The following is an 18,849-nucleotide window of genomic DNA, read 5'->3' on the forward strand; positions in this document are numbered from 1 at the left end:
AACTTTTTTGCTCTCGCTGCTTCAATCTGGCTGTTCTTTCCTATTTTCTAGTTCAGTAACCCTCTCTTCAGCTATAAATATACTTCTTTTAAATCCATCTGTTGAATTCTCAGTTTCATTCATTCTATTTTTTGCTTATAGAATTTCCATTTTATTGTTTTCATAGTTCCCACTTCCTAAAATGCTATATCTTGTCACTTAATTTTGTGATAATGTTAATCACGGTTATTTTGAAGTTCATGTCTGACTCTCTCCTTTGAACTGTCAACAGTGTTTTAAAGTACATTTTTATTCTTAAAAAGTAAAAATTCAGAGATGACATATTTGAAATAAAAATAAATGAAAACTGTATCTAATAATTCCACTGTCTAAGTGTCTTGTCTTACACATTTCTTTTCTACTTTCTCTTTCTTTGTTTTCAGTTACATTGTCTTGTTCCTCAGTATGTTTGTATGTTAGGGCTCTCCAGAGGAACAGAACCAATAGAAAGTGACTGACTATAAGGAATTGGCTAACACAGTTATGGAGGCTGACAAGTCCTAAAAACTGGAGTCAGAAAACTGGAGACCCAGGAGAGCTGGTGGTGTAAGTTTTGAGTCCAAACACAGGCCAACTCAAGACCCAGGAAGAGCCAGTATTTCAGTTGGAGTCCAAAGACAGGAAAAAAACCAGTGTCCCACCTCAAAGACAGTCAGCAAGCCAAAGGAATTCTCTCTTACTCAACCTCTGTTTTCCTCAGACCTTCAACTGATGGGGTAAGGCCCACTAACATTGGGGAGGACAGTCTGCTTTACTAGATCTTACTGACACAAATGTTAATCTCATCCAAAACACCCTCCTAGACACACCCAGAATAATGTTTGACCAAATATCTGCTAACCCCATGACTCAGACAAGCTGACACTGAAATAAATCATCACTGCTTTCTTCAGTTGAATACCTAATTATATTGATATATGAAAGATTAATAAGGCAATATGAGGCTTCTGTCTTCCTCTAGAGAGGAATTACTTTTGCTTTTGACTAGCAGTTATAGTCAGGCTTCCCAGGTGGCGCTAGAGGTAAAGAACCCGCCTGCCAATGCAGGAGACTTAAGAGTGGTGGGTTCAATCCCTGACTCAGGAAGATCCCCTGTAGGAGGGCATGGCACCCCACTCCAGTGTACTTGCCTGGAGAATCCCATAGATAGAGGAGCCTGGCAGGCTGTGGCCCATAGAGTCACAAAGAGACTGAAGTGACTTAGCACAGCAGTTAGGATCAGTCACTTTAATATGATGAGGAATGGGGCTGAATCAGGGCTATCTTTGTGAGGCCTGGTACACCGCTGCTTGTAAGGGGTAGCCAATTAGTAGTTCCCACTGAGAGACCAGCATGCCTTCTCTTTAATGGGCACCAAACGCCCAAGTTTTGACCCTTGAGCCACAGAAGATTTCCAGAAACTCTTCAATTTCTTGGCCGTATAGCCATTGCCTGCAAATTGGTAAATGACTAAAAAGAACTGTTTCAGCACACTTCTCAGAGTTTCCTTTGTCTCTAGAATTAGGATACCAAAAGAGGAACTCCCCAGGTCATTAGGTGCCCAATATGCTACTGGAGATCAGTGGAGAAATAATTCCAGAAAGAATGAAGGGATGGAGCCAAAGCAAAAACAATACCCCGTTGTGCATGTGACCAGTGATAGAAGCAAGATCCGATGCTGTAAAGAGCAATATTGCATAGGAACCTGGAATGTTAGGTCTATGAATCAAGGCAAATTGGAAGTGGTCAAACAAGAGATGGCAAGGGTGAACGTTGACATTCTAGGAATCAGCAAACTAAAATGGACTGGAATGGGTGAATTTAACTCAGATGACCATTATATCTACTACTGCGGGCAGGAATCCCTCAGAAGAAATGGAGTAGCCATCATGGTCAACAAGAGAGTCCAAAATGCAGACAGAAATGACAGAATGATCTCAAAAATGACAGAATGATCTCTGTTCGTCTCCAAGGCAAACCATTCAGTATCACAGTTATCCAAGTCTATGCCCCAACCAGTAACGCTGAAGAAGCTGAAGTTGAATGGTTTTATGAAGACCTACAAGACCTTTTAGAACTAACACCCCAAAAAGATGTCCTTTTCATTATAGGGGTCTGGAATGCAAAAGTAGGAAGTCAAGAAATACCTGGAGTAACAGGCAAATTTGGCCTTGGAATGTGGAATGAAGCAGGGCAAAGACTAATAGAGTTTTGCCAAGAAAATGCACTGGTCATAGCAAACACCCTCTTCCAACAACACAAGAGAAGACTCTACACATGACATCACCAGATGGTCAACACCAAAATGAGACTGATTATATTCTATGCAGCCAAAGATGGAGAAGCTCTTTACAGTCAACAGAAACAAGACCAGGAGCTGACTGTGGCTCAGATGATGAACTAACTCCTTATTGCCAAATTCAGACTTAAATTGAAGAAAGTAGGGAAAACCGCTAGACCATTCAGGTATGACCTAAATCAAATTCCTTATGATTATACAGTGGAAGTGAGAAATAGATTTAAGGGCCTAGATCTGATAGATAGAGTGCCTGATGAACTATGGAATGAGGTTCGTGACACTGTACAGGAGACAGGGATCAAGACCATCCCCATGGAAAAGAAATGCAAAAAAGCAAAATGGCTGTCTGAGGAGGCCTTACAAATAGCTGTGAAAAGAAGAGAAGCAAAAAGCAAAGGAGAAAAGGAAAGACATAAGCATCTGAATGCAGAGTTCCAAAGAATAGCAAGGAGAGATAAGAAAGCCTTCTTCGGCAATCAATGCAAAGAAATAGAGGAAAACAACAGAATGGGAAAGACTAGAGAGCTCTTCAAGAAAATTAGAGATACCAAGGGAATATTTCATGCAAAGATGGGGTCGATAAAGGACAGAAATGGTCTGGACCTAACAGAAGCAGAAGATATTAAGAAGAGGTGGCAAGAATACACGGAAGAACTGTACAAAAAAGATCTTCACGACCCAGATAATCATGATGATGTGATCACTGATCTAGAGCCAGACATCTTGGAAAGTGAAGTCAAGTGGGCCTTAGAAAGCATCACTACAAACAAAGCTAGTGGAGGTGATGGAATTCCAATTGAGCTGTTTCAGATCCTGAAAGATGATGCTGTGCAAGTGCTGCACTCAATATGCCAGGAAATTTGGAAAACTCAGCAGTGGCCACAGAACTGGAAAAGGTCAGTTTTCATTCCAATTCCAAAGAAAGGCAATGCCAAAGAATGCTCAAACTACCACACAATTGCACTCATCTCACATGCTAGTAAAGTAATGCTCAAAATTCTCCAAGCCAGGCTTCAGCAATACGTGAACCGTGAACTCCCTGATGTTCAAGCTGGATTTAGAAAAGGCAGAGGAACCAGAGATCAAATTGCCAACATCTGCTGGATCATGGAAAAAGCAAGAGAGTTCCAGAAAAACATCTATTTCTGCTTTATTGACTATGCCAAAGCCATTGACTTTGTGGATCACAATAAACTGTGGAAAATTCTGAAAGAGATGGGGATACCAGGCCACCTGACCTGCCTCTTGAGAAATCTGTATGCAGGTCAGGAAGCAACAGTTAGAACTGGACATGGAACAACAGACTGGTTCCAAATAGGAAAAGGAGTACGTCAAGGCTGTATATTGTCACCCTGCTTATTTAACTTCTATGCAGAGTACATCATGAGAAACGCTGGACTGGAAGAAACACAAGCTGGAATCAAGATTGCTGGGAGAAATATCAATCACCTCAGATATGCAGATGACACCACCCTTATGGCAGAAAGTGAAGAGGAGCTAAAAAGCCTCTTGATGACTGTGAAAGTGGAGAGTGAAAAAGTTGGCTTAAAGCTCAACATTCAGAAAACAAAGATCATGGCATCCGGTCCCATCACTTCATGGGAAATAGATGGGGAAACAGTGGAAACAGTGTCAGACTTTATTTTTTTGGGCTCCCAAATCACTGCAGATGGTGACTGCAGCCATATAATTAAAAGACGCTTACTCCTTGGAAGAAAAGTTATGACCAACCTAGATAGCATATTCAAAAGCACAGACTTTACTTTGCCGACTAAGGTCCGTCTAGTCAAGGCTATGGTTTTCCCTGTGGTCATGTATGGATGTGAGAATCGGACTGTGAAGAAGGCTGAGTGCCGAAGAATTGATGCTTTTGAACTGTGGTGTTGGAGAAGACTCTTGAGAGTCCCTTCGACTGCAAGGAGATCCAACTAGTCCATTCTGAAGGAGATCAGTCCTGGGATTTCTTTGGAAGGAATGATGCTAAAGCTGAAACTCCAGTACTTTGGCCACCTCGTGCGAAGAGTTGACTCATTGGAAAAGACTCTGGTGCTGGGAGGGATTGGGGGCAGGAGGAGAAGGGGATGACCGAGGATGAGATGGCTGGGTGGCATCACAGACTCAATGGACGTGAGTCTTGAGTGAACTCTAGGAGTTGGTGATGAACAGGGAGGCCTGGCGTGCTGCGATTCATGGGGTCGCAAAGAGTCGGACACGACTGAGCGACTGAACTGAACTGAGGTCTCTTCTGCCTTTGATACTTCCAAAGACACTTAAAAAAAAAACTAAGCAACTTTTTCCAGCTTTTCTAATTGTTCTTGGCAGGCAGATGGCTCTGCAGTAGGCTAGCGTGCCATCCCCCAACCCCATCACCGCCATTACTGCTTCTGCCTAGCTTCCCATTCTCCAAACTTTGCCTTGAGAAATATGCCATTTCAAGTTCTTTGTCCTTCGTGTGACCTGTTTTTTCTCTGGACAGATTTGGAATCTTCACTTTATCCACATTATTATGTTTTGTGATGACATTCCTTGGGCTGTTTATCCTTTTTAATCTGCATTTTACATCGTGAAAACTTTTCTCCTATTGTTTTCCTGCTTGTTTTCTGATTGTTCACATGTTAAACCTTCAGAAAAGATTCTGTTGATGGATTTCATTTTCCATTGTTCATCTTCCACTCTTTTAAAGTTCTGTGTGATGTGAAATGGATAATTTCCCAGCCTTATCTCGGAATCCATCTAATTAAACTTTTGATTTCAGCCTTCATACAGATAATTTCTAGTTCCTTGTTCCCTTTTTGTGGAGTCTTTTTTAACTTTGTGGGTGTTTCTCTCTCTCTCTGAGGAAAGCAAATTTTGGGGGTTTGCTGTATCATGCATTGTCTCTATTCATTCTGAATTTTCTTTATCACTTTTTGCTTATGTTTATCTATAATAGAAGCTTCCTCAAGTGTCTGACATTCCTTTGTTATCTGTTCACATTTAGGAATGAAGCACCCGAAATCCTAGGAGGTTTGTATGGGTGTGGGCCTTGTCAACTAAGCAGCTTCACAGCAGCGTGATGGGATAGGTGTCCTGACCTTTTTTTTTTTTTTTTGGTGTTATTTCCCAGTGTCACTATCATTGCATTCTTTCTGTAGAGCCCTTCAGTTTCTCCCCTAAAGTCTTCAAATCTCCTGCCCGAAAGCATCATTATTGAAGTGAGACAATGTGAGAGGCTGGTGAAAGTGTCAGCTTTCATGTTGGGCTTTCCCTCAGCCTCTTTTCCATGAACGGCCCTTTCCCCTGCCTTTCCCTACTCTCTCCTTCAACTTGTGTACAGAATGAACCTCCAGCCCTGAACTGTGGCTGGGGAGGGGAGTTGCTGGGGGGTATTGGATGAGGCAGTGGCCCTGGGGGCACTGCCCCTCGGCCTTCCATTTGTTCAGCGTGCTGTGTCCTTGCACTGTCATGGAGTACCTGGTGGGGACTTAAGGCTCCCATGAACCAGGAAAGAAGCCCTGCCCTCTTAGAGGTCACAGTCTGCCAGGGGGAGATGATAATGAACATAGAAATTATTATGTTCAAAGGTGAGAGAGACGACCTTGATAAAAACAGTGCAGCAAGATAAAGGAATTAGAAGTGCCACGGCTGGGGGATAGAGGGCAGTGGTGGACTGTGCTTCATTTTGTATAACCTTGTGTGGAAATAATTTCAAACTTACTGAAGAACTACAAGAATAAGAATAGTCCATAGAACGCTATATACACTTTATCCTGACTTACTGTTATTGTTTTACCTCATTTTCTTTGGTATTTGTCCCCCTACACACACAGACACACACACACACACGTGAGGGGAATGGGGAGAGTCAGTGTATGTGTGCTGTGAGTGCATGTGTGTACATAGGCATAATATATATATATCTCTGAACTAATGGAGAGTTAGTTAAATATATTATGGCTGTTTGAAGTGAGCGATTATTTTTTTTAAGCTGGTGACTAACATTTGAACTTGGTAACAGGGTATGTGATTCCTATTTTCATCGTGCAGTATTTTCAGATACCATGGGGTATTTTTAATTGATAAATGAGTGATATTTGGATGTCAGGTGCAGCATAATAGGAGCTGGCAGGAATGTGTAAAGGCTTGGGAATGCAGGCTGCTAGGGGCAGTAAGGCCTTCCCAGAGGCACTTGGCCTTTCTCTGTGCTCTGCAGGAGCGGAGGCCTTAGAAGAGCAGTGAGGCTGAGGTGAGACTCAGGAGCCAGAGTGGGGAGCGGCTAACCCTAGGAAATACTGTGGCTACAGGAGGAGGGCTGGTCCGCTCAGGGAGCTGGTGTGTCTGTGTGACAATGGGAGCCAGAGCACCCCCTTCAGAGACCTGTGAGGGGAAAGATAAGATAGGTACATCTCTGATACATTGTTATTTTTTCCTGAATTGAAAGGAGGACAGATTCTTACTTATTTTATGATCAAAGCTGATATTGGGGTTTATGGACTTCCTTCAGTTATTTGGGCCTAACCTTTTGCTGCGAGTTAACAGCTTGTTTTCCCAAGTTTTAATCTCTATCTCATGGGGTCTTAGCTTTCCCAACTGTTGGATCTGCCTGCCGCCAGATAAAATGGGACGTGCTTTGCCATGATCCATGGCTTTCTTTTGACTTCTGAGAAGCTCGGAGGGTTTCCTGAGACAGCTTCTGTGGCAGAAATCCCTGTTGTCTGGTGCTTTGCGCTGCCCCCAGCGTGTGCCCTGCCGTGGGGCCTTCCCTAGTCTGAAACCCTGTGATGGATACCTTTGCCTTGTCTTCATACAAGCACACAGTGGTATTTTAGTGTGTGGAACTGAAGTGTACATGTTTCACAGCATCTTTCTTCAAAGTTCAATGGGGAAGAATCTTTTTTACTGATCTCCCTGGCTGACCCCGAGTTCTTGTCATCAGCACTTTGCTTATGCAGGCATTCAGTGAATGTTTGTCAGATAATTTCTCTTTCCATGGCCCTTTTCAAAGGTTCCTAAGCCATGATGAAGAAGAGGTTACTCGGGCCCATTTTATGCTTCTCACGTACTTTTATTTCCACTAGCCTTCTGCCTAGTGTGTGTTTGCCGTAATCTCTCTCCCATTAGACTTCAGGTCCTCTAAAAGTAGAGACTCTTTGTCTTGTTCACTGTTTTGCCTCCAGCTCTCACCACAGCATCTGGTGTATTGTAGGTGCCGATATGTCTTTAATGAATGAACAAGTGAACACGCCAGAAAACAATCAATAAACCCAATGAATAACGCCTTCTGTCCTCTCCAGTGGGTCAAGCTTTTAAAGACTGGAGTTTCTAACTTAGAAAAGCCCCAATTCCATCGTCAAGTAATTCAGGATTTTACTTCCTGACCTGCATAGGGTATTCCAACTCCAAGCTTAAGGAATTGCCAAGTAAGGTTTTTGGTCAGCAAAGCCATTCTTTCAGATCCTGTGTAGCTTTGCTGTTATTAACCAAGAGAAAGCTGATGTTGCCAGAGGCCACGGTGGTGTTGTGAGAATATCAGAGCTGTAGACGTGAGGGTGGCTTTGCTATTGTCACCATTCACTGAACTCCGGGGCTACCTGGAAAACACTGTTCAGTTCAGAATAACAGGGGCTCTGTGATAGATTGCTGGACTCCAGAGCAGTTGAGCATCATTAGTTTTCTGTTTGAGTTTTCAGTTATTTTGAATCTGAAAGACTCAAAAGGAAGAAGATTCCAAGAGATTTTAAGCTGAGGAGAAGAACGTTTTACATTCAAAATAAAATAAATCTGAAGTGTATAAAATGACAAAAGCTTGAAAAGCATGGGTTGTAGGAAGATTTTGAAGCTATGTTTCAAATGTGTAAGTGTGAAAGTGAAAGTGAAGTCGCTTAGTGGTGTCCAACTCTTTGCGACCCCATGGACTGTAGCCTACCAGGCTCCTCCCTCCATGGGATTCTCCAGGCAAGAATACTGGAGTGGGTTGCCATTTCCTTCTCGCAGATATGCAAGTGTTCCTTGTAATTTGCAGCCCTGAAATGTAGATTAAAAGCATGAAATTACTTTTTTTGGTTTTTTTTATATTTGGGTAATTAAAGTGTAGAAAAATCTGTCCTAGAAGATCTGAATATAATTCACATGAATAAAAAATGGTAAAAGTGGTCAGTCTCATGAATGTCATCTGTTGTATGCAAAACATTGCAGTGGCGTAATTTTTTTCAGTATCGACTTTGAAGGGTCTTCCTTCTTAGGATTTAGGGTTCTTTCTGAAGTTGAATGATTTGGAACACTTGTAAATATTGGCCTATTTCTAACAATAATGGTAGCAGTTGTTTCAACCACAAAGAGTTACGTCATGAAACAATAATAATTATTAAGAAATTCTTTTGTCTGCAAGTATATGGTGTAATTAATGGATGGCGTAGGCTTCCCAGGTGGCTCAGTGGACCAAAGCAGGAGATGCAGTTTCGATCCCAGGATCAAGAAGATCTCCTGGAGGAGGAAATGATAACCCACTCCAGTATTCTTGCCTGGAAAATTCCATGGACAGAGGAGCCTGGTAGTTTACAGTGCATGGGGTCTCACAGAGTCAGACACAACTTAGCAACTAAACAATAACAACAATGTGCTCTGAAGTTACTGTGCTTGGATTCATCTTTATCACTTTGTAACTAAATCTGTTTTCTCATCTATGGAAAAAGAAACTTACTTGATAAGGTTATGCATTAAATGAGATTATGTATATAAAATACATTAGCATAGTTCCTAAAAGATAGTAAACTACCATTACTGCTGTTATTCTAAGCACTTTCCTGCTGTGGGGCATATTCCTGTCTTACTGATGTATGAAATTGTTAAAACAGAATATAAGATCTCCAAAAGCAAGCTCTTGATCGTTAAAATAGAATGGAATTTTCAGCTTATCAGCTGCAGCATGCTTGTGCTCAATTGCTCAGTCATGTCCAGCTCTTCGAGACTCCATTTTTTTCAGGCAAGAATACTGGAGTGGGTTGCCATTTCCTCCTCCAGGGGATCTTCCTGGGGGATCAAACCTCCATCTCCTGCTTTGGCAAGTGGATTCTTTACCACTGAGCCACCTGCGAAACCATAAACTGCATACATATGATTCAGTAAGCTGAATAGCCTTATCCTAAGGAGAGGAAAACATGGCCTTTGGGGAGAAGAGATAAATGAGGATTATTCCTAGGTCTGTGTTTTGACTACTAGCAACTTTATCTTTGAATGCTGCCTGGTTTTTATTGCATGTTCTCTAACATGTCTTAACGATGTTGGCAGTCATATGAAAGGAAAAGCTGTGTGCTATGTGTTCTTGTTTTCAACTTGTAGGAAGTACCCTGCCATTATCACAGCAGGTGGGCTCAGCTGATAAGCAAATAGGGAAAGTAGCAGTGATGCCATTCTTCTTAAGATGTTGAAGTACCATTTATCATGGCTTCATTTAGTCATAACAGATAAACATCATTGCTGCACTCCAGAAAAATGGATGCATCTGTCATAAGCTATCTGAACAGTATAAGTATATTGAAGGTGTCTTTTTTAGTTTTTACTCTGTTTAAAAATAAAATGCCTATTTTATGAAACAAATTGTACACAAACCACACCTGAACTTCATGCTCCTTACCTTATGGCTATACTTCAAATTGTTTCCTAACTTCCTTTCTGGAAGATCATTAATAATAATAATAAATTCAGGAAAAATAAACATCAAAATACTGTCTCCAGTCCCCCAAACGTACCCTGTATAAAAAGTCACAGTGTGTATATTTACTTTCCTATACTAGTCAAGAAAACATATTTGTGCTTCATTACCAAATGTTGACTGTTAGATTTCAAGTGAGAATGTGAAATATATGAAATTGTTTCCTTAGAGTAGAATGAATTGGCCAGACTAGAAATTATTTCTTTAAGACAGTAACATAAGAAAATGTCTTGTCATGTACACAAATTTGGAAACTTTCTCTGCACAGCTGTGTTATAAAATCAGGTATACTTCCTTGACCTCAGTGATTTTTTTTTTTTTTTTTTTTGCCAAAAGGTTTCTACATGAATAAAAGAAATTTTTATTACTATGCCTTACCCTATCACATTTGGACTATAAATTTCATTGAAATTATCATCATGATCTGTAGGAAAAGTCTAAGTTTCACCCAACAGGTAATAACTGTTGCTCTCCAAAGGCAAGAGAGGAACACCAGCCTAGTCAACTAAATATTAGTTGTGATAAACAATCTTTGGTCTTCTTATATTTTTAAGAGGTAATGATGCATTCAGAGTGCACATTAGAACTTCCTTATTGTTTCGGTACATTCCCATGATTTCATAGTGCACTTTAAACCTCAGCTTGTTATTGATACAGATCAACCAAATGTAAGCCTGTAGTTACTCGTGTATTTTTAGAGTTTTTCTTTGCATGTAGTTTTGTTTAACACGGGTCACAGTAATGGACCGTTTATACAAAGTAATGAATTGCTTCCCGTTTCTGCCAGCTGATTTGATCAGTCCAAAGTTCCTTAGGTATTGTGGGTTACATAACTAGTATGGAATCTGTATGGTATATGTTTTAGTATGACAGTAACTGTATTAACCATTTATATTCTCTAAATCTTTGAGGACATTTTACTAAACATAAGGAAGCCCATTACTTTGAAGTGAATAAATTTGAAACTAAAATGAACAATGAGTTACCTTACAGAGCACATTTACCAGACTGCTTGGAAAACAGATTATTTTCATTAGTTGATTGTTCTGGCTTACTGTGGATTGGCCGGGGAGTGGGGGCGGGGGGGCATTTCTTTCTAACTTTCCCACTTTAAATGTTTGTCATGTGTTTTAGCATATTTTCCTGCTTTTATGAGCAGAGTACAATAGAACACAATTTAGTTTTACTTTCCTGAAGAATTTGTAGCACCTGAAAGGACTAGTTCTGAATATTTTCTCTTATCTCTGGTGCCATTATAAATGCAGAAGGTTTAGAAGGTTAGGATTAAATGTACTGACCTCACATTATTCCCTAGAATCATTTTTTTAACCAAATCGCTGATAGTAGTTGGTTTGGTTATTTACTAACATGGTTAAATGTTACTTGGAGGGAAAAATTAGATTGGAGTTGAATTGTTAAATTGTAGTTAGTGGGGATTGCATTATTCAGTGATGTCTAATTTTCAAACAAAATTACCTTTGTGCTTTCAGGATAAAAAGTCCAGAGAACATATGAGCCCCAAGGCTTAGAATGTCTCCTTTGAAGCTTGCTAATTCCCTTTTACTCACAATTCCAACCAGTTTATTTCAAAGAATAAACAGAATTAGAATACCCTCATTATTAGCACATGCAGATCTACTTAATGTTCATTATACCATAATATTCCATTAGATAGATGTATCATAGTTTATGTAACCAATCATAATTATGGACATCCATCTCCAATGTTTTGCTATTCTAAATAATTCTGTTCTCCAGTTTTCCCAGCTGCATTTCTGTTCAGTTCAGTCACTCAGTCGTGTCCGACTCCTTTGCGACGCCATGGACTACAGCACGCCAGGCTTCCCTGTCCATCACCAACTCCCAGAATTTACTCAAACTCATGTCCATTGAGTCGGTGATACCATCCAACCATCTCATCCTCTGTTGTCCCCTTCTCCTCTTGCCTTCAGTCTTTCCCAGCATCAGTTCTTTGCATCAGGTAGCCAAAGTATTGGAGTTTCAGCTTCAGTATCAGTCCTTCCAATGAATATTCAGGACTGATTTCCTTTAGGATGAACTGTTTGGATCTCCTTGCTGTCCAAGGGACTCTCAAGAGACTTCTCCAACACCACAGTTCAAAAGCATCAATTCTTTGGCTCTCAGCTTTCTTTATAGTCCAGTTCTCACATCCATACATAATTACTGGAAAAACCATACCTATGATTGGATGGACCTTTGTTGGCAAAGTAATGTCTCTGCTTTTTAATGTGCTGTCTAGGTTGGTCGTGGCTTTTCTTCCAAGGAGCAAGCATCTTTTAATTTCATGGCTGCAGTCACCATCTGCAGTGATTTTGGAGCCCCCAAAAATAAAGTAACCCACTCCAGTGTTCTTGCCTGGAGAATCCCAGGGAGGGGGGATCCTGGTGGGCTGCCATCTATGGGGTCACACAGAGTCGGACACGACTGAAGCGACTTAGCAGCAGCAACAAATAAAGTCTGTCACTGTTTTCATTGTTTCCCCATCTATTTGCCTGCATTTATGTATCAGCTTTTTTTTTTCTCCTCCACTGATACCTTTATCATAAATTTAATTCCCATATATGTTCAGATCTGTTTCTAGACTCATTTCTGTTCCACTGAGCTGTGTGATCCTTTTCTGATCATACAGTTTTAACTATTGTGGCTTCATAATGTGTACTGTCAGTAGAGCTGATCTCCCCTCTTTCTCTTCTTTTTCAGAATTTCTAGGTTTGATGTATTTCATTTTCCAGATGAACATTAATATAATTTGTCAAATTTCAAAATAAGGATCATCTTATTTAGTATTTAATTGGGATTGAATGAATTGAATTGATCCGTTAACTTAGTGGGAGAATTTATATCTCCTTTGCCATGGAAGAACAAATGACCCTTTGGATTTTAAAGTTCTCTTTAGATAAGTCTTGCTGCTGCTGCTGCTAAGTCGCTTCAGACATGTCCGACTCTGTGCGACCCCAGAGACGGCAGCCCACCAGGCTCCCCCGTCCCTGGGATTCTCCAGGCAAGAACACTGGAGTGGGTTGCCATTTCCTTCTCCAATGCATAAAAGTGAAAAGTGAAAGTGAAGTCGCTCAGTGGTGTCCGACTCTTAGGAACCCCATGGACTGCAGCCTACCAGGCTCCTCTGTCCATGGGATTTTCCAGGCAAGAGTACTGGAGTGGGGTGCCATGGCCTTCTCCGTTAGATAAGTGTAGTACATTTCTTTTTATGTTGGTGTTTAGCTATTATTTTTATACATGAAATTTTGTTAACGTTTTAAACATAAACCAAAAACAGTCACTTTACCTTCCAATATTTCTGTTTCAATCGCTGTCATGTCTGACTCTTTGCCACCAATATTTCTAACTCTTACTTTTTTTTAATCATGAAATTTCATTGATACAGTACTTCTAGGACACTAGTAAGGATGCAATAGCCAAGTAATCTTATTAAGATGGAAGTCAAACATATCATCCCTGTTTTCAGAACCCTTCAAAAGCTTTTTGATGACTCAGAGTGGAAACCAAAGGCCCGTTGGACCATCCATCCGCTGCTGCCCCTGTGATTATGACGGTCACAACTGAGCTGCTCTCCTTTCACACACTCTGCTCCAGCTGTACTGCCCTGCCTGCTTCTCTCTTTTTGTAAAATGTTTATTTATTTATTTATTTGGCTGCACTGGGTCTTAGTTGCAGCACTCAATATCTTTAGTTGTGCCATGTGGGATTTAGTTCCCTGAGCAGGCCCCCCGCAGTGGGAGCACAGAGTCTCTGCCACTGGACCACCAGAGAAGTCTCTCTTAAACACCAAATTAGGTTCTATCTTATGGCCTATGCACTTGCACTTCCCTCTCCCAGAAAACCTCCTTTTCCAAATATCTTCTGCTCATTCCGTAGCTGCCTTTGCATAAATGTCACCTTTCTCTGAAGCCTTCACTAAAACACCTCGTTTAGAGCTACACCCCCACTTCCAGCAGTTTCCAGTCTTTTTTCATTATCTTCTGTTTTTCCTACCCCACCATAGGACTTGAAACTTACTAGTATCATCTCTTAATTACTTAATAATTATATTTTTATAAATGAAACTCATATCCATATTCAATGCAGAAAGCCAAATATACTCAAGCCATTTTTGAAGAACAAGAAAATGGGGTTTAACTTACTCTACCAAATACCAAAATCTAAAGTTTTAGTAAATAAGACATTGTGCTCTGGGCACAGAGTTAGAAAAGGTCAGTAGAACAGCTTAGAGAGCCCAGGAAAAGACCTTTCACATACAGGATTTGCTACTGAAGTATCACAGCAGAAAAGCAGGGGAGGACTGCCTTTGCAGTTAATAGTGCTGTAACAATTGAGTTTCCATATGGAGAAAAATTGTTAGACCCATATTCCACACGTAAAAATCAGTTTCAGGTAGATTATGGACTGAAAAAGTGAAAGACTAGGCCATCAAACTCTTAGAGATATTATTGAATAATATTGGCTGCCAAGGAGCCTGCAGTGACTGTACTGTGGCCAACCTGGCTTCCTTACCAGATTGGGTTCCTTTTGCTCCAGGTGGGAGTAACAAAAGAGAGCCCAGCTAAAGCTCAGAAGTTGGTTTCTTCATCATCTTCTTTGCTGCCACTGCAGCTGCTAAAGAAACCTGCTTTCCAGTGTCGAGGGAGAACTTTTCCTGTGCAATGGGGAATGAAGTTCTTCGTAGCCCTTCAGCGGGGAGGATCCTGCAGGGCAGTATGAAGCCCTTCCTCTCAGTACCAAAGATTGCTCCATATAAACCCACCCCTGTGTGAAATCTCTCAAGTCCTAAGACCAGCAGAACATTTGTAGCTCTTACAGGAATTAAAGGACTCATGACACTAAAATTACCCAAAAGGCAGGGGAAGAAATCTGAATTTGAAGATACAAAGTCAGTGGTTAACTGTAGCACCTCTCCAGTTGCTAAAAGACTTTTTTATTGTTTCTCCCTCTCAGACTCTTAAAAAACCATGCTGTTTGGTATCCAAGTGAAATGCTAGAGCCCTGAATCAAACTGCTAACATTAGACAACATGATGAAATTTACTTTCTGTGTGGAGCTCCAGACACCCACCAAAGTGACTGTACTTTCAAAAACTGAAGCGGAAAGGCTAGCAATTATGCCATAATAAGTGTTCTTATTGATCCACATCAGTAGTACTTGGTATATTGTTAGATTTCTTAATTTTTGCCACTCTGAAGGATATATTCCACATGTCGAAGAGAGACAGCAGCCCTGTTTGAGCCACTGGGAGCAGTCCTGAAGAATATCTTTGGACAGAAAAGTGAAGGCGAAGCAGTAGTTTGCCTACTATATGTGGACAGTGAGAATAGGGAGACCTGTTCAGGAGCCCTGGAGATGTCAGAGGCTGTCAGATTCTTTACCGATGCTTCCCGAGACTGATGGTAACTATCGCTGGGATGCTTGTGCTCTGTACCCTGCTTACCCTGTGTCCTCAATGTAATTGTCATCATGGGTGGGTCAGGAATGCTGTATCCCTATGTGACGCTAGAAGGGGATGAGGAAGGTGACCAAACACCCATAAAGCCCTGCGATTCCGAAGCTGATGCCATTCCTCCTCTGTTTGTGTTCAAATGCATTGAGTTGGAATTCACTGTGGAAGTGGCATCCAGGGAGAATGATTCCTTTAACTGACTTTTCTTGTCCAGTCAGACTTCACAGAGACCCCGTAACCTTTGTGTGACTCTTTATATGTAACCTTTGTGTAATCTCACCGAAACGCAGGCAGCTGGCTCTGACTGGAGGATTCTGGATCATCCCTGACGTTCTGGAACCCACAGTGATCTGCATCACCAGTGCCCACAAATGCTCCATAGGCCTTCATTCAGGACAGTCCATCCAGCTTCTCCTCTGCTTTGTACTTGAGAAGATGCCAAGGTCGCAGAAACTCAGCATTCATTCAGAAAGCACATCATGAGCATTTTGCAACATGTTGTTACCAATACAGCATTTTAAAAATCATCTGAAAAGGCTGTGGTTCTCAGCTCCCAAAGAAAGTCTTTTATTTAGTCATCATGCAGGCCTCAGGGAACAGTATATTCTTAGTTACGTGACAGAGAAGGACATGTAGCAGAGAACAGATTATTGTGACTGAAAAAGAAGCAACGAAAAGATCTCAGATATTGTTGAGAGAAAAGGAAAAGCCTGTAGGAAATAGCTAAGCCCTTAGCTGCTAGATACAACCAAGGAAGAACAAGAAGATATGATTAGAAAGAAGGGTCCTCCCCAGTTTTTACTCTCAAATCCCTGTTCTCTATCAGTGAGAGAGACATGAAGGCAGAGTGACAGGTATTACCTGATCAATGTAACGTTTGGTCCGTGCCATCAAATAGATTATTATGAAAAAGGACCGTTGATGGTAGAAGGTGAGAAAGAGACTGAGTCCACAAAGCCCCACCTTTACTCTCAGGTCCTACCGGGAGAAATACATCCAGTTCATCCAGAAGGAGGAAAGTAAATACTTAAAGGAAATGGTAAATCACTGATGCCCAAAATCAAAGGAATAGACTCACAAGTAAAGTTAAACCCAGCCCAAGGCTTAAATCCACACTGTAGAATGGATAAGAAGTTAGCATTATCCAATTTCTGAAAAATCTAATTTCTAAAATATTTTTTAAATGAAAAAAAATAATATCTTCATGATTTGAGGTTGTAGACGAATTTCTTAACCAAGGACAGAGAACCATAGCTGTAAAAGAAAAGACTATTAAATTCAATTGTATCAAACAGAAGAGTTTATCTCCATTTTAAAAAAAATAATAAGAATAAGGAATGAACAGGCAAGTCAAGAACTACAACATGAAAAAGGGCTGGTATCTAGACTAAAAAGTACCTTCTACAAATCAATAATTTAAAAGACAGTTCTAATAGAAAAATGTGAGACTTAAATAAGACATTTTCAGAGGATGTATAGAAAATGTTGCCAAAACATAAAAAGACATAAAAATCTTAAGTCAGAGCCATAATGAAATACCTCCAAATAACAGGTTAGTCAATTACAATTATAATTACAAAGTTTGCCAGAACCAAGTATGAGGATATATAACACTATGAATCCTAATGTCTGATGGTATGTGTGTATACTTAGTCCCTCAGTCATGTGTGACTCTTTGCTACCCTATGGACTGACAGGTTCCTCTGTCCATGGAATTCTCCAGGCAAGAACACTGGAGTGGGTTGCCATTCCCTTCTCCAGGGGATCTTACCAACCCAGGAATTGATCCCAGGTCTCCTGCATTGCAGACAGATTCTTTATCGTCTGAGCTATCAGGGAAGCCCATGTCTGATGGTAGGGGAGTACACTGGTACAAGTTGTTTGGAAAACTATTTGGAACTACCTACTAACACTGCAGCTAACATGTGCAACCATTTGGCCACATATTTCTACTTTGAGATGACATAGTCAACAGAAATACATGCACAAGAGACATGTGTAAAAATATCAGCATATTTGTAGTAACAACCCAGATATCTATCTATAAAATCAATTGTGTTGTGTTCTTACAATGGAAAACTAGATAGCAAACGTAATGAGCTATTTCTATATGCATCAACAAGGATGGATCTTATAAACAATATTGATTGAAGCAAGTAAAATAAAAACACACTGCATGATTACATTTGTATCAGGTTCATTAACAAACAAAAATTAACTATGGTATTAAGAGCTAGGTGTTAGTATGCTCGAACTGCCTAACAAAATGTCATAGACTGGATGGCCTAAACAACTGACATTTATTTTCTTATTTCTGGAGTTTGGAAGCCCAATATCAGCATGCTAACATGATCAGTTTCTGGTGATACTTCTTCCTGGCCTATAGATGGCCATCTTCTCTCTGTGTGTTCTCCAGATCTCTTTTCTTCCTGCTCTTGGGAAGAGTGCAAGCTCCGGTGTCTGTCCTTTTAAGGACACTAATCTTATCCATGGCTTCGCAAGGAGCTCACTGGTAAAGAATCCACCTGCCAGTGCAGGAGACAAACAGGTTCGATCCCTGGATCAGGAAGATCACCTCGAGAAGGAAATGGCAGCCTGCTCCAGTATTCTTGCCTGGAAAATTCCGTGGACAGAGGAGAGTGGCAGGCTACAGTCCATGTCTAACAAAGAGTCAGACATGACTGAGCATGCATGCTTTATTGATTTTGAATCAGTTGTTAAGAATAAATTTCATCCTGGGATGCCCTGGTGATTCAGTGGTAAAGAATCAACCTGCCAGCACAGGAGACAGGTTCGGTCCCTGGTCTGGGAAGATCCCACATGCTGTGGAGCATCTGAGTTCTTGTGCCACAGCTATTAGGCCAGTGCTAGAGCCTGGGGAACCTCAGCTACTGAAACCCTTGTGCCCTAGTGCCCGTGCTCCACAACAAGAGAAGCCGCCACAATGAGAAGCCTGCGCATCACAACTAGAGAGTAGCCCCCACGTGCCACAACTAGAGACAAACCCGTGCAACAAGAAGACTCAATACAGCCTATATGTGTATGTGTGTATATATATATATATACACACATACACACACACACACACACACACACACACACATATATGAGCCTGACAGACTACAGTCCATGGGGTTGCGCAGAGTCAGACATGACTGAAGCGACAAAGCAGCAGCAGCATATATACATATGGTCCTGTTAAAGATTATCTTTGGCTGGTAAGGTTACAGAATAGAGGAGCTTTTCAAATGTGAACTATCTCCAAATATGAATAAAAGAAATTCTGACTAGAAATAGAATATTTTTTGTAGTTTTAATCTCTTTGGGCATCATTAGTCAAATTGGTAATCCACTAACATGGTAAATTCA

At 40.8% G+C, this 18,849-nt stretch overlaps 1 protein-coding gene across 2 annotated transcripts in view; it reads left to right on the forward strand.

The window, feature by feature from the left end:
- LDAH (lipid droplet associated hydrolase) overlaps positions 1-18,849 on the forward strand; it is a 97,142-nt gene that overhangs the window by 48,584 nt on the left and 29,709 nt on the right. The gene's annotated exons all lie outside the window — the stretch shown is intronic.

The sequence above is a fragment of the Oryx dammah genome, unplaced genomic scaffold (genome assembly GCF_014754425.2).
Source record: "Oryx dammah isolate SB20612 unplaced genomic scaffold, SCBI_Odam_1.1 HiC_scaffold_25, whole genome shotgun sequence".
NCBI classification, from domain to species: Eukaryota; Metazoa; Chordata; class Mammalia; order Artiodactyla; family Bovidae; genus Oryx; species Oryx dammah.